Consider the following 17,018-nt stretch of genomic DNA (forward strand, 5'->3'; position numbering starts at 1 on the left):
GAGGCAGAGGCAGGTGGAGCTCTGTGAGTGTGAAGTCAGCGTAGTCTACAGAGCCAGTTCCAGGACAGCCAGGGCTACACAGAGAAACCTTGTCTTGATGATAGATGATAGACAGACAGACAGACAGACAGACAGATCTGTAGTTACAGCTTACTGTCTCATGCTGCCCTTCCATGCTGATGTGCATTTCTACCAGCGCTAACCCTCCAGTCTAAGGCCCTCCTCTTCATGGGTTTCTAGCTGCCCATAATAGACTAGCTAGGAGCCTCCAAGGAGGATAATACCAAGTAATAGCCCCAAATGTATCATAATTAGCCTCAAATCAATGGTATGTATACTCCTGGTGATAGGACCCACAGCCTCAAATGCCAGAGTAGCCTTAGGTTTCTTCTACGGCAACCCCCGTATGCTTTTATGGCCTAAATTAGGTATTTATGGGTGGTGTGTATGTGTGTGTGTGTGTGTGTGTGTGTGTGTGTGTGTGTGTTATATAATGCATGCTTGTGGTGCTGGTGCACTTGTCAAAGAGTGTAGAGGCCAGAGGTTATCTTACTCAGTCAGTGCCTTCCTTAATTCCTTCTCCAACTTGTTGTTTCAGACAGGCTTTTTCTGGGAACTTGGAGCTCCCTCTTTCACCTAGACTAGCGGGCCAGCAAGACCTAGAATCCACCTATCTTCTCTCCAACCCCCTTCCCCTTAATAACTGAAATCCTAGCACCTGGTGTGTGTGTGTGTGTGCGTGTGTGTGTGCGTGTGTGTGTGTGTGAGAGAGAGAGAGAGAGAGAGAGAGAGAGAGAGAGAGAGAGAGAGAGAAGTAGAAGGAATGCTGGAGCTTGAGGTTGGCCAGCCTGAGCTACACAGTGACTATCATGCCAGTGAGGACTATGTAGCAAGGACCTATCCCAAACACACCTACCTGGCTCCCTTCTCCCTACACCAAAGATTGAAAGCTGGAACTGGGGAGTGTGTCTTGGTGGTAGAGAACTTGCATAGCATGAGTAAGAAACTGGGTTCCATCCCTACCACCATTGAAAAATAAGAACTACCTCCAGAGGTCACTCCTCATCCCCGAGAACTCAGCCATCCCCAACACACACGAGTCCTAATATCTCCTTAGCTTCCCTTGAGCATATCCAGTTCAGCATCATTTACCCGGCCTTTGCACGTCTCTCCCTTCATGAAGGCTGGCCAATCTTAAGACTCTTCTACCTTTTGACACAACTTAGATGTTCTAGAAATTCTATTAAGTGAAAGTAAGAGCACATTTATATATAGGTTAACCAACATTACCAAACTAATCCCGTTAGTATTGCTATAACAACACATGGTGGGCAAAAACAACTTACAGAACAAAGTTGAGAGGTTTTTAGCTATTTTCTTTTCTTTCTTTCTTTCTTTCTTTCTTTTTTTCAAGACAGGGTCTCTCTGTTTAGCCTTGGCTGTCCTGGACTCGCTTTGTAGACCAGGCTGGTCTCGAACTCACAGTGATCCACCTGCCTCTGCCTCTCTAGTGCTGGGATTAAAGGCGTGTCCCACCACGCCTGGCTGTGTTTCTTTTTTTCTTTTTTTAATATTTTTTTTTTAATGGGGGAGCTGGAGAGATGGCTCAGTGGTTAAGAACACTATCTGCTCTTCCGGAGGCCCTGAGTTCAATTCCTGGCAACCACATGGTGGCTCACAACCATCTATAATGTGATCTGATGGTCTATTCTGGCATGCGGGTGTACATACAGGTAGAGCACTAATATACATAAATAAATAAATAATAAAAAATAAAATAAAATAAAAAATGGTTTAGTGTAGCCCAGGCTGGCCTTGACTGGAAGTTTCGGTTTCTCAGTGATATAAATATGTTTTTGTTTTAATTCCAAATGTGGGATTTTAGTTTGGGCTTTAGTTTGTAACAGCCTGCTGCATGGAGAGGGGTGTGGTCTAAGGCTCTGAGGAAGATAAATAGGAGAGCAGGAGAGAGAAGGTGGCCTGAGGTAGTGGCATAGGCCTGTAGCAGTTTAGAGAGACCATACACCAGTGTGGTGGACGGAGAGAAACACTTCCATGCAGTGGCTCAGAGAAGACTGCTTGCTGCATTTGCTCTTGGTGGAGATTGGTATTGCCCCAAAAGAACCCAATTGACCCTAAAATTCTTTCTCATACCCAGAATTAAGGGGTTGGTGAACCTATAATTAAGATGGAGTCTGAAAACAAAATGGCAGTACTTAGAGCAAGTTTCTTTTGCTTTTTCCCAGCACTAAGGCTCAGGGCTTCGTGCATGCTTGGCATGTGTTCTGATGAGCTACATCCTCAGCTATCACTGTTTTCTTGAGACTGGTGACATGGCTCAGCAGGTGAAGGTGCCTGCTGCCAAGCAATTGACCTGAGTTCAATTCCCAGAACTCACACCATGAAAGTAAAATGCTTACTCCTTCAAGTTGTCTTTTGACCTTTACATGTACACTGGCCTTCCTTCCCCTCCCTGACCACTGGAAACAAACACACACACACACAGAGATAACATAAATAAATGGATTTTTTTTACCTGTTGATATGCAAAACACCACTGACACTCCAAAGAGAATAAGAAATCATTTATTCTGAGCCAGATGTGAAGAACCGTAGGACGGGTTGCTTTTCCTGACACATCCCACCATGACTGTGGCTACATGAATATTTACAGTTACAGAGCAGGGCAGCCCTAAATGACAGCCCTAAAGTAGAGCATTCTCCACATACATTGTGGGAATATCAGGTAGGCAGAGTTATAGCAGAGTGAAAAATCTGTTCTGTCGACTTCAGACGGTATCTTATAATACTCCTAGTTTTTAAGGTGGTAGGAGCTAGTGCTCTACAAAGTTCATACACATTCATAATAAATAAATAAATAATAACTGGGCCACCCTGGCATATTTGAAGTGGATTTTCTTTATCCCCTTAAACTAGCAATATTTGATTATGTTTTCATGCGCTCACCAGATGGCTTAGTGACGCACCATGACCAAAACCAAGGAAAGGGCTTATGTGCCTTACTCTTCCATATTTATTTAGTCCCTCACTGAAGGAAGGCAGGACAGGAACACAAACAGGGCTGGAACCGGAAGGCCAGGAGTTGATACAGAGGAGCTGGTCACTGGCTGCCTCACCATGACTTACTCAGCCTGCTTTCTTATAGAACCCAGAACTTCCAGCCCAGGGATGGCCTCACCACAATGGGCTGGCCTCTCTCTCATTAATCACTAATTAAAATACCTACAGCCAGAATTTATGCAGGCTTTTTCTGAAGTTCCCACCTTTCAAATAACTCTAGCTTGTGTCAAGCTGACATAAAACGATTCTGTCATTTTAAATCCAAACTTTTGCCTTATTTTTCTGATCCAACATAATTCAAGGTGATCCTTTTTCTGCCAGCCCTGGAAAGTCATAGTACAACAGTAACAAGAGAGAAGCAAGTCTGAGGCAAGATAAAAAGATAGTCAAGAGATCAGGGAGAGAAGAGCCCCTCATCCTCAGACCTGCCTCCTGCTTCCCTCTCTCTGAGACAGAGTCTCACTATGTAACTCTGCTGGCGTGAAACTCACAGAGGTACACCTGTCTCTGACTCCCAAGGGCTAGGATTAAAGGCTTTCACCACCATACCTGGTATGTTAATTTCTTGATGTGGCTTATGCAAGCTTACTTTGATTTCTTTTTTTCCCCATTTATTTATTTATTTTTCTTACTTTGATTTCTTAAAATTTTTAATCCATGTTTTTGTCTTAGCCATATTTCTTCTTTAGATGTTCACCTGCCCAGTACCCTCATAAATCCCTTGTCCGGAGCAACGAGCCAGCAGCTAATAAAGAGGGGCTGGGCAGGCCCGTGAGATGGTTCAGTGGCTAAAGACACTGCCAAAGCTGATGAACTAAATTTGATCCCCTCCACACGTACTCTGTTGCATGTGCCACCCCTCCCAAAATAAATAAAATTAAGGAAAAAAAACAAAACAAAACAGCTCATGGAAAGATGACTCTGTGGTTAAGAAGGCACAACATTCTTTTACTTTATGTTTTATTTTGTGAGACAAAGTTTCTCTGCGTAGCCCTGGTTGTCCCAGAATTTGCTCTGTATACTAGGCTGACTGCAAACTCTCAGAGATGCCTCTGCCTCTTGCCCCCGCCTCCTAGCCCCTGCCTCTGCCTCTCTGCCTGGAGTAGAGGTATTTGCCACTACTGCCTGGCCTGATAACAGGGTTTTTACAGAGTTTGCCTAGGACTACTGCCTATAACTCTTAGCTCCAGGGGATCTAATGCCTCCGAAAGCCCAGGTACACAAATACACACATCACTAAAAACAAATACACTGCAGGAGAAACTGCAATGACCAAATTTTGAGAGGGAGGGAGAGAGAGAGAGAGAGAGAGAGAGAGAGGCCCCTGAGAAGAAATGGGAATTCTTTTATTCAGAAAGGGAAAGCCATTTGGTCTTATCCTTGTGTGTCAGGAGCCAGCAGGAAGATGAAGAGAAGGCATTTTACAGCGTGGGTGGAGAGACTTGCTAATATATAATATGTGATGAGGTAAACTCAGTCAAGGACTTCAGGGATAAGGAGAAAGTTTATCTTCAATCTTACTGTCAATCTAGGCTTCAGGGCAGGTATAGCTGTTCCTCTTTTGTCTCTGCTTTTCCCGCCTGAGTCCTCTGCTCTAGGAGAGAGCATGGCTTGGTTCATCTGAAGAGGACCGACTCATGGCCTAACAGTAGAAGTCACTGCACACTTCTGCCTGTTACACCAGCAAGGAGCACTAAAAGTAAGAATATGTGTCTGTTTCATCCAGTCTGGGGATGAATGGTTCAAGAAACTGGTTATTAAAGTTACTGGTCCAAGTAACTCTGTCTGGTCCTTCTGGTTCTGTGTTGCTTCCTTCGCCTTTCTTCTGGAGTCACCAAGACAACAGGATGGATGATAAACATCTTTATAAGCTGGAACTCAAACTATCCCCAAGTGACATAAGCCTGTAGGGCCTGCTATTTCCAGACACAGTTATCCATGGTTGTGCGACCTTACCCTACAGCAGAAGTAATCATCTCATGAGAACCACAGTGTTCCCTCAAGAGATGACAGAGACAGTGACCAGCCAGAGCCCACCTGCATCATGGTTATTTGTGCTTCTTGCTCCTGCCTCAGCTACCTCTCTACCAAGCCTCCTATTGGTATCTAACTTTGGGGTGGGGGGGGCTTATAACTTGTTCCCCAAGTCAGGTCAAGGTTCAATAAGCCACTTTAAAAAGCCAAATTAAAATAGAAAGCAGCTGGGCAGTAGTGGCACGCACCTTCAGTCCCAGCACTCAGAGGCAGTGGCAGGTGGATCTCTGTGAGTTTGAGGCCAGCCTGGTCTATAGAGTGAGTTCCAAGACAGCCAATGCTACACACTTAGAAACCCTGTCTAAAAAAACAAAACAAAGCAAAACAAAAAGTAGAAAGCAAAGAAAGGAGATCTAGCAAACCCCTTCAGAGTCTTTCTTCAAGGACCTGAAGTGAAATCAAAGTTTAGAGGGCCCACAGTATCGAAACAGGCCTGGTCAGAGAGGGCCCACAGTATCGAGACAGTCCTGGTCAGAGAGGGCTATCATTTGACCATCATTATTTGGGTTTTAGGCACATCCTGTAAAGTTGTCTGGCAAATTATTAGAACTGTGTGAAATCTCTTTCCAGGAGATAAGTTCTGGCTGGGAACTGTCCTTCTCCCAGCATAAGAATCCTTGGAAGTTTCCGTGTCTTTTGTGCCTGTTGTTTCAGTAGTCTGATAGACTGAAAGACACACTGTCTTTTTAGAATATCTTCTTTCAGGCAGGCCAGTGGCTACCAAAAGAGAAAAAAGCAATAAAAAGGAAGAATACGACTGCTCCTGGTATGGGGGAGGAGAACGTTTATTGTAGATAAAAGGGAGAGCATTCCAATAAGCTCCAAGAGGCAGCTAATAGACAGGGAACAGTGAGGCCATAAGAGACAAGGAGGAACTAGTAGGAAGTCCACCCTAGGGAGAGCTCCAATATCCTAGGAGCCGGGAGGGCTTGGAGAAGTTGCAGAACTTCCAGAAGGGACTAGATTGCAGAGGCCCAGAAGGGCTTAGCAGGCAGCTCCTGGTGGGAGGTAAGGACACTCATATCCTAGAGGCCCAGGAAGGCACAAGGGGGGAGGCTTAGAGGGGAAGGAGCAAGGAAAGGGTCCCAGACCCAGGAGCCTGTAGGAAGGCTGCTGGAGGTGAGAGGGACCACAAGGGAGCAGAGCGGGTAAGTGTGGTGGGACAGTCAAGCCAGCGCATCCCCAAGTGGATAGAGAGGCTTCTCAGAGGAGAGATGTCCCTTCCTGTGTAGTGGGGTCCAGTAGGATGACAGGAAACTTTCCTGACACACAACTGTGGCTTCTGTGGTAAAAGTAGATAAAGCAGGGTGCTCCATGATGGTATGAACCCAGTAGAAAGGCGTGGCTAGAACAGGCAGAGGAGAGGGCAGCTGAGGGGTGGTGGGAGAGAGTTAGGGAAAAGGGAAAGTTCCAGTAGAGGGAGCGCGCAGCAGCACTGCCCACGTGGTGGGGCCCTGAAGGGTGTGGCAGGGAGACGCTCACCACCCCAACGTGGTGAGAGAGAGAGTAGGCAAGGAGAGGTGGATGGCTAGGTGGTGAGAGAGAGAGTAGGCAAGGAGAGGTGGATGGTTAGGTGGTGAGAGAGAGAGTAGGCAAGGAGAGGTGGATGGTTAGGTGGTGAGAGAGAGAGTAGGCAAGGAGAGATGGATGGCTAGGTGGTGAGAGAGAGAGTAGGCAAGGAGAGGTGGATGGTTAGGTGGTGAGAGAGAGAGTAGGCAAGGAGAGGTGGATGGTTAGGTGGTGAGAGAGAGAGTGGGCAAGGAGAGATGGATGGCTAGGTGGTGAGAGAGAGAGTAGGCAAGGAGAGGTGGATGGCTAGGTGGTGAGAGAGAGAGTAGGCAAGGAGAGGTGGATGGTTGGGTAATCTGGAGGGAAGGGGCTGAGGAGGCCGACTCTAGAATCAAAGTTGGTGGATGGCAGGAGCCAGCAGAAGCAGATGATCCCTACAAACCTTGGGAGAGTCAGGGCAGCAGCTTGCTCAGAGGTGGAGCTCCTGGGGAGGGAGCCCACTTACGCCACACTCAGCACCAGAAGAGTGACAATAAGAAAAACACTAAGGAAGGACTTGCCTGCTCCTAGGTAAGGTGGAGGAGAAAGTTTGTTGCAGATGAAAGGGAGAGCGTAGCCAGAGGCAGGGACATCTGGGAGCAACCAGACCGAGCTGAGCCGTGGGGGTGGGGTGGGACTAGGAAAGTAAAATGCAAACAAAAAAAGCCAGGTAACCAAAATGGCTAGATTATATAAGGAAAGGCAAGCCAGTGCCTGGGCTGTATGCCAGCCACATCCTGTAACAGGTAGGGACTGAGGGATGCTGGTAGAACCCGGTGGCCATGTCTGCCTTGATATGTTAAATAGGCACCTCAGCAGATTTTCCTGGGTTTCAGACCCAACAATCATCTGTTCCTGAAATGGCATATTAATTATCCTAGCAAGAAGTTGCTCTGAGCACCCAGAGATAAAGAAGGAATACTTTATTGAGTATTGCTAACTATTGCTCGAGGACGCTAGGCTGAAACAAATCTTCCATAGCCTAGGCAGGTTTGTGCTATCACTTGGTGTTCTTTTTTGTTGTTGTCTGTTTTTGGTTTTTCGAGACAGGGTTTCTCTGTGTAGCCTTGGCTGTCCTGGACTCACTTTGTAGACCAGCTGGCCTTGAACTCACAGAAATCCACGTGCCTCTGCCTCCCAAGTGCTGGGATTAAAGGCGAGCGCCACCACACCTGGCAGATGAATTTATTCTTACTGTTAGCAGAAGGACAGCAGCCTTAGAGCTGACAGCATGCCAAACAGAAGGCAAGTTAAGGTGTTTAAAAGTGGACATCAGAAAGGTGTGTGCTAGAGCTGTCCATGGGGTCCACGCTGGGCCTGAACAGTTTTACTCCTGGTTGCTTACTTTCCTGCCCTACTGCAATAAAAAGACCATCTGATTCCCTTCCCACAGCAATAGGCAGGATTTACAGAAGCGAAGGCAGCTGTTGGCACCTCATAGCCCATTATCCTATTCTCATCTCAACCTGCAGGCCACTAGGATGTCACAGGCATCCCGAAGGAAGCGGCCCTCAGGGAATGGATGTCTGGCCATGTTAAGTTTCTTTAGTCATCACAGGACCCGTGTAAACTGTCGCTCGGGCCTGAGCACTCCAGTGACTGGGATAGAACAGACAGAAACACAGTGCCATCGGGGTAGGGCTGGCTGTCACGTCCCCACAGAATTTTACAGAGACAAAACCTGCAAATTTTGGTCATTTGGACAAATAGTAATTGCCCTGGTTATCTTGAAGCAGTCCAGGCCAGAGCTGCACTTTGGGGCAGCTGTCAACCTGGGCCGTTCGCCTGCCTGGCAGGGTTATGCTTTTCTTGATAGAAGGTGGTTAGTCAGGTCATCTCTGAAGTGCCAAGCAGAAGCATGCTCCCTTTGAAATGGAAATAGGCCTAGGGAGCAAGCAGGCCTGGTCAACAAATCTTAACAAAAGCATCCTCGGAAACTCTAAATTGTAACTGTGTTTGAAGTAAAGGTCCATGTGGACAGCGTGGCCTATGGGAGACAAGGCACTTGGCAATTAGGATCCCCAAATGAGATCTGTTTTTCTTTCTTTCTTTTTTTTTAATATTTAATTTTAATTTGTGTCCGTTCCTGTGGGAGTGTCAGATCTTGGAGTTACAGAGAGTTGTGAGCTGCCATGTGGGTGCTGGGAATTGAACCCCGGTCCTTTGGAAGAGCAGGCAGTGCTCTTAACCACTGAGCCATCTCTCCAGCCCAAGATCTGTTTTTCATATATCCTTGGTTTATTCATACAAAAGCCCCTTATAATATCATGCTAATATAAAAGTTAAACAGACATCTCTCCAAAAAGGGACCAGCTGACCGAGCTGGAAAAGGGTTCCCCTGGGGAATCTTCTGGGAGGAGACTTAGGAAGCTGTCTGCTCAGCCCATGTCCACTGTGAAGTTCTTGGGCTGTGGCAGGCTGGGAGGTCGGCCTTGATGGAGGGTCCAGGAGGTCCAGGAAGCACAAGCCAGTGGCTGGCACTGACACGTGGGCCTGTGTGGGGCCAGCCGCTGGCTCACTGAAGCCAGGGCCGAGCAGCCTCCAGCCCTCTTGCCAATGGGTCTCAGCATAGGCTGGAGAAGCAACATGATCCTAAAGCCCAGTTCCCAAAGCTCCAATTTTTTTTTACCATTTCGTTGGGTGGTAGCCCTGCTGGTGGGGCTCACAGCTTGGGGCTGGTTCACTCTTGTAGGACTGGTCCAGGTTCCTATCTGAGCTGGCCGGTAGCAAGCTCAGATATCGTATTATTTCAAGTTACATAAAATGGCTTTTTAAGTTACACAAAATGGTTTCATCTATGTTCCCAACGCTATACTTTCCTTAGCCTTACACCTTTTTGTTTGTTTTTTGTTTTTGTTTGGTTTGGTTTTTCGAGACAGGGTTTCTCTGTGTAGCCTTGACTGTCCTGGACTCACTTTGTAGACCAGGCTGGCCTCGAATTTACAGCGATCCACCTGCCTCTGCCTCCCGAGTGCTGGGATTAAAGGCGTGCGCCACCACCACCTGGCTGTTTGTTTGTTTTTCAAAGGTGTCTAGTTTAGTGTGCTTCTTATCTGAAATGATGTCTGAGGTAGAGAATGGGGTGAAGGTTGAGTCGCACACACACACACACACACACTCACACACACACACACACTCACACAGAATAGGAAGTAACCGCTGGTTTATGGTTTGACTGGGAGCAGGGTGAGTTATTATTTTTGCAGATGGAGCAGTGAGGTCAGGCTGGAGTTTAGCAGTTCTTCAAGACTTAGGGCTGTCACTCAGTACGACCTGACTCATGGCCCCGTGACCTGAAGTTATTACCCAATTGTGCTTCCTTAGCTACTTTGTGTTACTTAATATTCTCTAAGCAAACTTATTAATAAATTCTCTTGTTGGGGTTTGTGACTTGCTGCAGAAAGACCCCAGAATCGGGCAGTACGCAAAAGCAAGGAGTGTTTATTCTGCAGAAATTTCCAGCGTGCAGGAGTCACTACCCCCACAAACCGGCCACCCTGAAGTGAGCGCACACACTCAATTTAAAGGCAGGGAATTTCCGAGGGTGGTTAGGTAACCTTTATGCTGATTGGTTGGCAGGGGGCAGGGAGTGGTACTCTGGATTGGGCAAGCCCTTAGGGAGTGTCCAGAGTGTTTACTGAGTCATTGTATCTGGCTCAGGCCACATGTCTGGGCAGAAGCTGGTTTCATGTTCTGAGAAACCGAAACTCAGGTCTGCTCAGTCTGAGGCCAAATTTGAAGCTTGTCATGGAGTCAGACTGCTTATTAGAAATAAATAAATAAATAAAATATCTTCACTCTAAATTCAGGAGGAATGTGAAGTAATAAAATGGCTGCTGTAAGGATTTATAAATATTAAGTTAACAAAGTAGAATTTAGCTAAAGCAGCTTTGCCTCAATATCCCTGGAAGATGAGTAGTGTACTAACCAAGTTTGTTAGAAACAAGAATATTCCCGTAGCATAACTGAAGGTTAGGGTTGCTGAGAAAACATTTCTACTGATGTTTGTTCACCAAGATGTCTCAGCCATCATTAATATCTAGTGTGCTGAGCTCTTGCTAGGAAAAACGTAATTCTGCCAGGTACAATGAACCTGAGTAGCAGCTATTTGAAAAGAACAACGCTGGGCTACTTAAATAATTCTGGCACCATCTTTGCCCTGTAAATTTCCCAGGTAGCCAGACTTACAGTCTCCTGTCTCTGTTTAAATTGTTCAAAGCGTAACCTGGGCCTGGGTCCTGAGAGAGACTTAAGGATGGCAGCGTGTGTAGAGTGTATAAGCTGGCAACATTTTCTACATAAGATTGTCCCTTCCTGTGCCTTAGCTAGGACCAGCCATGTACTGTTAGTAAGGAGCCGCTTCCTGAGTGACCGAGTGTGGGGGATGATTTCCCACTGGGAAGGCATGCTAATTCTATAGCAGAAGCTCTGTCTTCATTCTCAGGGTGGCCGCATTGACAAGTCCCTGCTTCTCACCGTAAATTGTCTCCTTTATCGGAATGTCTGGCCAGGATGTGGTGCTGACCAGTTGAGACTGTGCGACCTGGGCCTTCTGCCCTGACACCACCCCCACCCAGAGTTCACATGCAAGCAATGGACAAATTAACTGTGATTTCCTGAGCAACCTGGGGAAAAACCCATCCCAACTCCTGCAGGAAGTTTGATTTTTCTAGAACTTCATTCTTCCAACCTCTCTCTCCAACAAATTGCCTTATGATGAATCTCTAACACCAGCTTCGTGGGCATCTGCAAATCTCCCAGGTTGGGTTCCTGCTCTGCACTTTGCCTTCAACCAGATCAGGCTCGTATCTGAAAACCAACGGAGCCTAGCCCAATCCTTCGCTAACGGATGCTGTGGTGCCACCCAGTGGTCGTTTAATTTAGTGATCACTAATTCCTACCTAAAAGGATTAAAATGAAAACACTGTGATTTGTAAAGAGCAAAGATTCTTGCCAACAGTGTCACTACACACTGGAATGCTTTTTTAGCTGTAGATATGGCAGAAAGACTTGTTACTGATAAATAGATAAGCCCTAAAGTTTGCTAGTGTCCAGACTCACTGAAGGAAAGACCCCCAAACAGTGTGCAGACAACAAAACGTGTTTATTTCTACAGAAGTCCAGCATGCAGGGATCAGCACTCAGGCAGAATGAAGACCTTGAGCTGAGCTCACAGGCTCTTTCTACAGCCGGTTAGGGGATTCCAGACACAGTGAAGTCGTAGATTTCTCCACTGGTGTAACCTGAAAGCTCAGGTATGGTTGCCTTGGGGAATGGCTGGTACTGAGTCAGGAGTTAATCAGGATTTAGGGGCCCGAATAAACCTTACCTCCCACGGCCAGGTGTCTTGGCCAACTCTGACTTGATGCCCATTTTCTTTTATTTTTCTTGTAACTGAAGTTTCTATTTCTGAGGAACAGAAACTAGGGTCTGGAGCGGTGACTCAGAGGTTAGGAGCACTGGCTGTTCTTCCAAAGATCCTGAGTTCAAGTCCCAGCAACCACGTGGTGGCTCATAACCATCTGTAATGAGATTTGGTGCCCTCTCCTGGCCTGCTGGCTCACATGCAGGCAGAATACTGTATAAATAATAAATAAAATCTAAGAAAGAAACTTAGGCTTGTGCTGGCTCAGTGAGAAAAAGAAGCCTGTCATAGGGGCAGTTAGGCTTACTTAATTAGGCCCCCTCAATTTAGGAACAATTTGTCACCATCCAAAACACCTTGCTCCTTCCCTCTCCTGCTTGTAAGCACCCACTTCACCTGGATTATTACAATTGTCCCCTAACCCCTCAATTTCTATCCTTCCCACTCTACAGAAAAAATGCAATCACACACACACACACACACACACACACACACACACACACACACACACAAAGAAAGAAAGAGAAAAAAGAAAAAAAGTAGAGCCTGGCGATGCAGGACTGAGGCCCAAGGATGGAGGGTTGAAGATTAGTCCTGGCAACATAGCAAAATCCCATCTCAAAGCAAAATTTGTGGCTGTTACGTCACAAAGCAGGTCCCAAAATGGCAGTGCTGCTGACAGTGTCTGAAAATGACAGCCTGGGTCCAATGCAGGCTAGGTTCTTATCAAATAAATAGAAACCTAAATTCCTCAGACACCCTGAGGTGGGGGTTTCTGTTGGTCAGGAAGGCCGCTGACTCCTCTCGGCCTGCATCATCTATCCTGGACTAAGCCAGACAGCCTGCAGCAGCCCAGACCCTGCTGACTGTCGTGTGGATTCCACTTGCTTTCCCACCGAGCTCTGTTCTCTGTGTGATGGCAGCTTGTTACCTGACGACAAACTGGAGTGGAATTGAGGGCAGCTCTGCTTCAGTGCTTTCTCTGCTCGTGTACAGCGATGTAGCTCGCTAGGCATAGTGGTGCACGCCCTTCAATCCTGGCACCTGGGAGGCAGAGGCAGGCGGATCGCTGCGAGTTCAAGGCCAGCCTGGTCTACAATGTGAGTCCAGGACAGCCAAGGCTACACAGAGAAACCCTGTCTGTACAGTGATGTAATGCAGTGATATAGCTCAGTGGGACAGTACTAATGCAAAGCCCTAACTTTAACTCTGGTATTATAGATATATTTTAGTCTTTATTTCTTTCCAGTAACTTAAAAGACAGAATATATCTATAGACAATGACCAACCTACATGATAAAAGAAATCTGGCTCATATCTGCAACAGTCATTGTAAAAATATCAGGGCAAGCTGCAGTCTTATCAAACTGAAAACCTACCAGAGATGTCAAAAATGCCATCCTCAAACAGTGCCTCTCTTTAGCTGGCCCCTCCTGACCCCATACAAGTGGCCACTGGTTGGAGCTCACTGGAGACCTCCCCTCCCTTCCTGCCCGTGCTGGAGATGGAGGGGCTTCCTTACTAAAACAAACCCAGTTAGCCCCTGTTCTCATTTTTCACAATATAGTTGATTTATTTCATTAGAGAATGATAAAACTTACTGTCCTCCAAAACCTGCAGATTGATTCCTTCTCTCTGAATGTCAGTACAGGGCGATCCACTGCCTACTCTCAGGGACCTAGCAGCCTCTTTAGTCATCATCGGCCATGGCCAGGTGTGCCAGGTGTGTATTGCAGATAAAGGCCCCCAGCCACTGCACATCTCTCCCTCTGCCCTTGAGTCCTCTGTCGCTATCTATCTATCTATCTTTCTTTTTATTTTATGTGCATTGTTGGTTTTGCCTGCAAGTATGCCCTGTGAGGGTGTTCGATCCCCTGGAAATGAAGTTACAGACAATTGTGAGCAGCCATGTCGGGGCTGGAAATAGAACCTGGCTCTTCTGGAAGAGGAACCAGTGCTCCTAATGGCCAGCCATCTCTACAGCCCCACCTCCAGCTCTTTATTCACCCAAAACCTGTTGGAGAGGGGCTACATTGCCAATGTTCAGCCATCTTGTCAGAGCCTAGGTTCCTATATCTCCAGCAGTCTGCCATTCACCAGAAACCAGCTGATCTTGTCATAGGTCGGCAGTTAGACACCTGTTGTGGTTTATGGTGGGGGCTGGTCATTCTAGACCCCCCAGCTACTCCTTTTCTGGTGGGACTACTGATAAGATCAGATTAAAGGCCAGCTGCCTGTGAGCAGCAGCTCCGGGAGCTTTTTCCTGACTAACCAGATCCTTCATGACTTTCCTAGAATTTCTCTCCTGCAATTAGCAGCTGTAAAGGTAGACACCTGCTGGAGCATTCCAGAGTTAGGTATCCATAGCAACCTTGCTTACACAGATACCCATGCCTCTGTGCCTATATAAACTCTGTGAAAGTTTTCAATAAACGGGGTTTGATCAGAATGCAGACTTGCCCCCTTCTTCATGTCTAGTGTTCTGTCTCTATACAGGAAAATTCTCCTCCCGAGCGTTAGTCGAACCCCAGCGGCCCAGGGCAAAAACCTCCTTCTGGATACAAAAAAAGGTTTACTGACATAGTGGGAGAGGTCCCACAGCTTACTCACTCTGAACCAGTCAGCAGCAGGACTATGCCTGGCCTGTCTATCTCTTAGTGTTGCCTTTTGGCCAGATTGAGTGCTATCACCTCCCCCAGGAAGCTCACTTTTTAACATGATAATCTCAGAGACTCCTTGATCATGCTGTTTGTTTGGTTTTTGGTTTTTCCGAAATGGTTTCTATGTGTAGCCTTGACTGTGATTTGCCTGCCTCTGCTCCCCAAGTGCTAGGATTAAAGGTGTGCCCTGGCTCCTGGATCACTCTGTTTACCCCTTTTTGAGCAGATGAGGAAGTGACAATCATTTACATATAGAAAGCAGGTGTTCTGGGCTATAGAAATGACAATACCACAGTAATTAGCAACTGAGAATACAGGGACACACATCCACAGCCAGTTAATACAGTATGTGTAAGGGGTAGGTTACCCCAGCCTCTCACTCTTTACTCTAAGAGATGGCTTTATCACTAATATCAGTAAACTATATACTATATGAATAATTATGGGGGTTGTAGAGATGGTTCAGCAGTTAAGAGCACTGTCTGTTCTTCCAGAGGACCCAGGTTCAATTCCTAGTACCCACATGGTGGCTCACAACCATCTATAATGAGGTCTGGTGCTCTCTTCTGGCCTGCAGGTGTACATGTGGGCAGAACACTGTACATAATAAAAAGGAGGAGGAGTACAATCACAGTGCCCAGCCCTTTCGTATTTGGCAACTATGGAGAAAGTGTTATGCCGAGATCACCCAGATCACGAGACCCCCAAAAAAGACCACCAGGACTCGATACCAGTGCAATCTACACAGGGTCCTGTATTACCCCGGGCTCAGAGTTCGGATCGTCATCCTTCCTGATGGAGCAGGATAGGAGAGTGATACCGGAGCTTCAAGGGTAATGGGTTTATTAAGGAAAAGCTGTAATTAGGGGTTGAGGTCACGGGGAAGTAAGGAAAAAACTATAAGCGGGGATTGTGGGTCACAGGAATGTCGACCTTCAGGCAGGTCGGGTCCAGGAGTCTGAATCTCCAGGGAAGTTGTTTTATCTCAGAGGATCATTGGGAATTAATTGTATCTAATTGTTCCGGTGGCAGGTCTAGTTTATGGCAGTGTGTGGTCTTTCCCGGATCGCAGGAAGTAGTAAAAACACCAGGAGGACAACTTCTCACAGACCACGACATTAATTGTAGAATATACATTACATATAGGATATGGCATTAATTTCCCCCCTACAAAAGTACTCCACCTTCTGTCCTGTCTTGGTGAGTTCAAAGTTCTGAGGAGAGTTGTGTCAAATGTCAGTTTACACTCAGCAATCTGAGTGTCCTTCTGAAGAGTCACATCACTTGTGACAACAACAGCAAACGTGATAATCTTCATCATCCACGGAGTCCTTTCCAGTCCAGCTTAGGTTACAGAGTGAATTCCAGGCCTGCTGGTGCTACCGAGTGCGACCGAGTCTTACGTGTGTGTGTGTGTGTGGTGTGTGTGTGTGTGTGTGGTGTGTGTGTGTGTGGTGTGTGTGTGGTGTGTGTGTGTATGTGTGGTGTGTGTGTGTGTGTGTGTGAGAAAGAGAGAGTGTTAGATGAGTGTGTACATGAGCCTAGCATGCAGACGGCCCTGGGCTGTAACCTCAACACTGAAAAATAACAGACTTTACCTAGGCAGTTCTGGAAGTTCTACTTTTAGCCTTTGCAACTATCAAATTTGCAGGATGGACCTTGGTACCCAGCAAGTGCTGGGCTTGAACACAGGCATCTTTTGCTATTGAACAGTACTGTTTAAAGACTTTATGTATTGTTTCTCCAAGTGTTGGGGATGGGCTACATGGCCAATGTTCAACCATCTTATCAGAACCTAGGTTCCTATTTCTCCAGAAGTCTGCCATTCACCAGAAACAAGCTGACCTTGTCGTAGGTCGGCAGTTAGACACCTGTTGTGCTTTATTGTGGGGGCTGGTCTGTTCGGAGCCGGCCCAGGGTCATTCAAGGCTAAAAGAATCTACTGGCTATGGAAAAATACTGATGCCTCGTTCCAAAGCTAACTTCCTCCTTTCAGCCTCCGCATAACTTCCTCCTTTCACCCCCTGCAGATGTTGTTCAGCAGGATAGCTCAGGACTTTCCGAGAGATAGTGTTCCGAGATAAACCACAGGATGTTCCCCTGATGGCATCATCTGGAGGCATTCTCGGCCCCTCCCCCCACTGCTTGGCTCCTGCCTCCACCCCATATAAGCTTTTGCTTTTGATTCAATAAACAGACCTTGATAGGAACGCTACTTGGTCTCGGCTCTCTCTTTCTCGTCCCATCCCTCAGGTATGGCTCCCCTCGCGACCCCACAATAAAGCACAACAGGTGTCTAACTGCCTACCTACGACAAGGTCAGCTAGTTT

Source organism: Acomys minous (genome assembly GCF_964271855.1).
Source record: "Acomys minous genome assembly, chromosome: 17".
Taxonomy (NCBI): Eukaryota; Metazoa; Chordata; class Mammalia; order Rodentia; family Muridae; genus Acomys; species Acomys minous.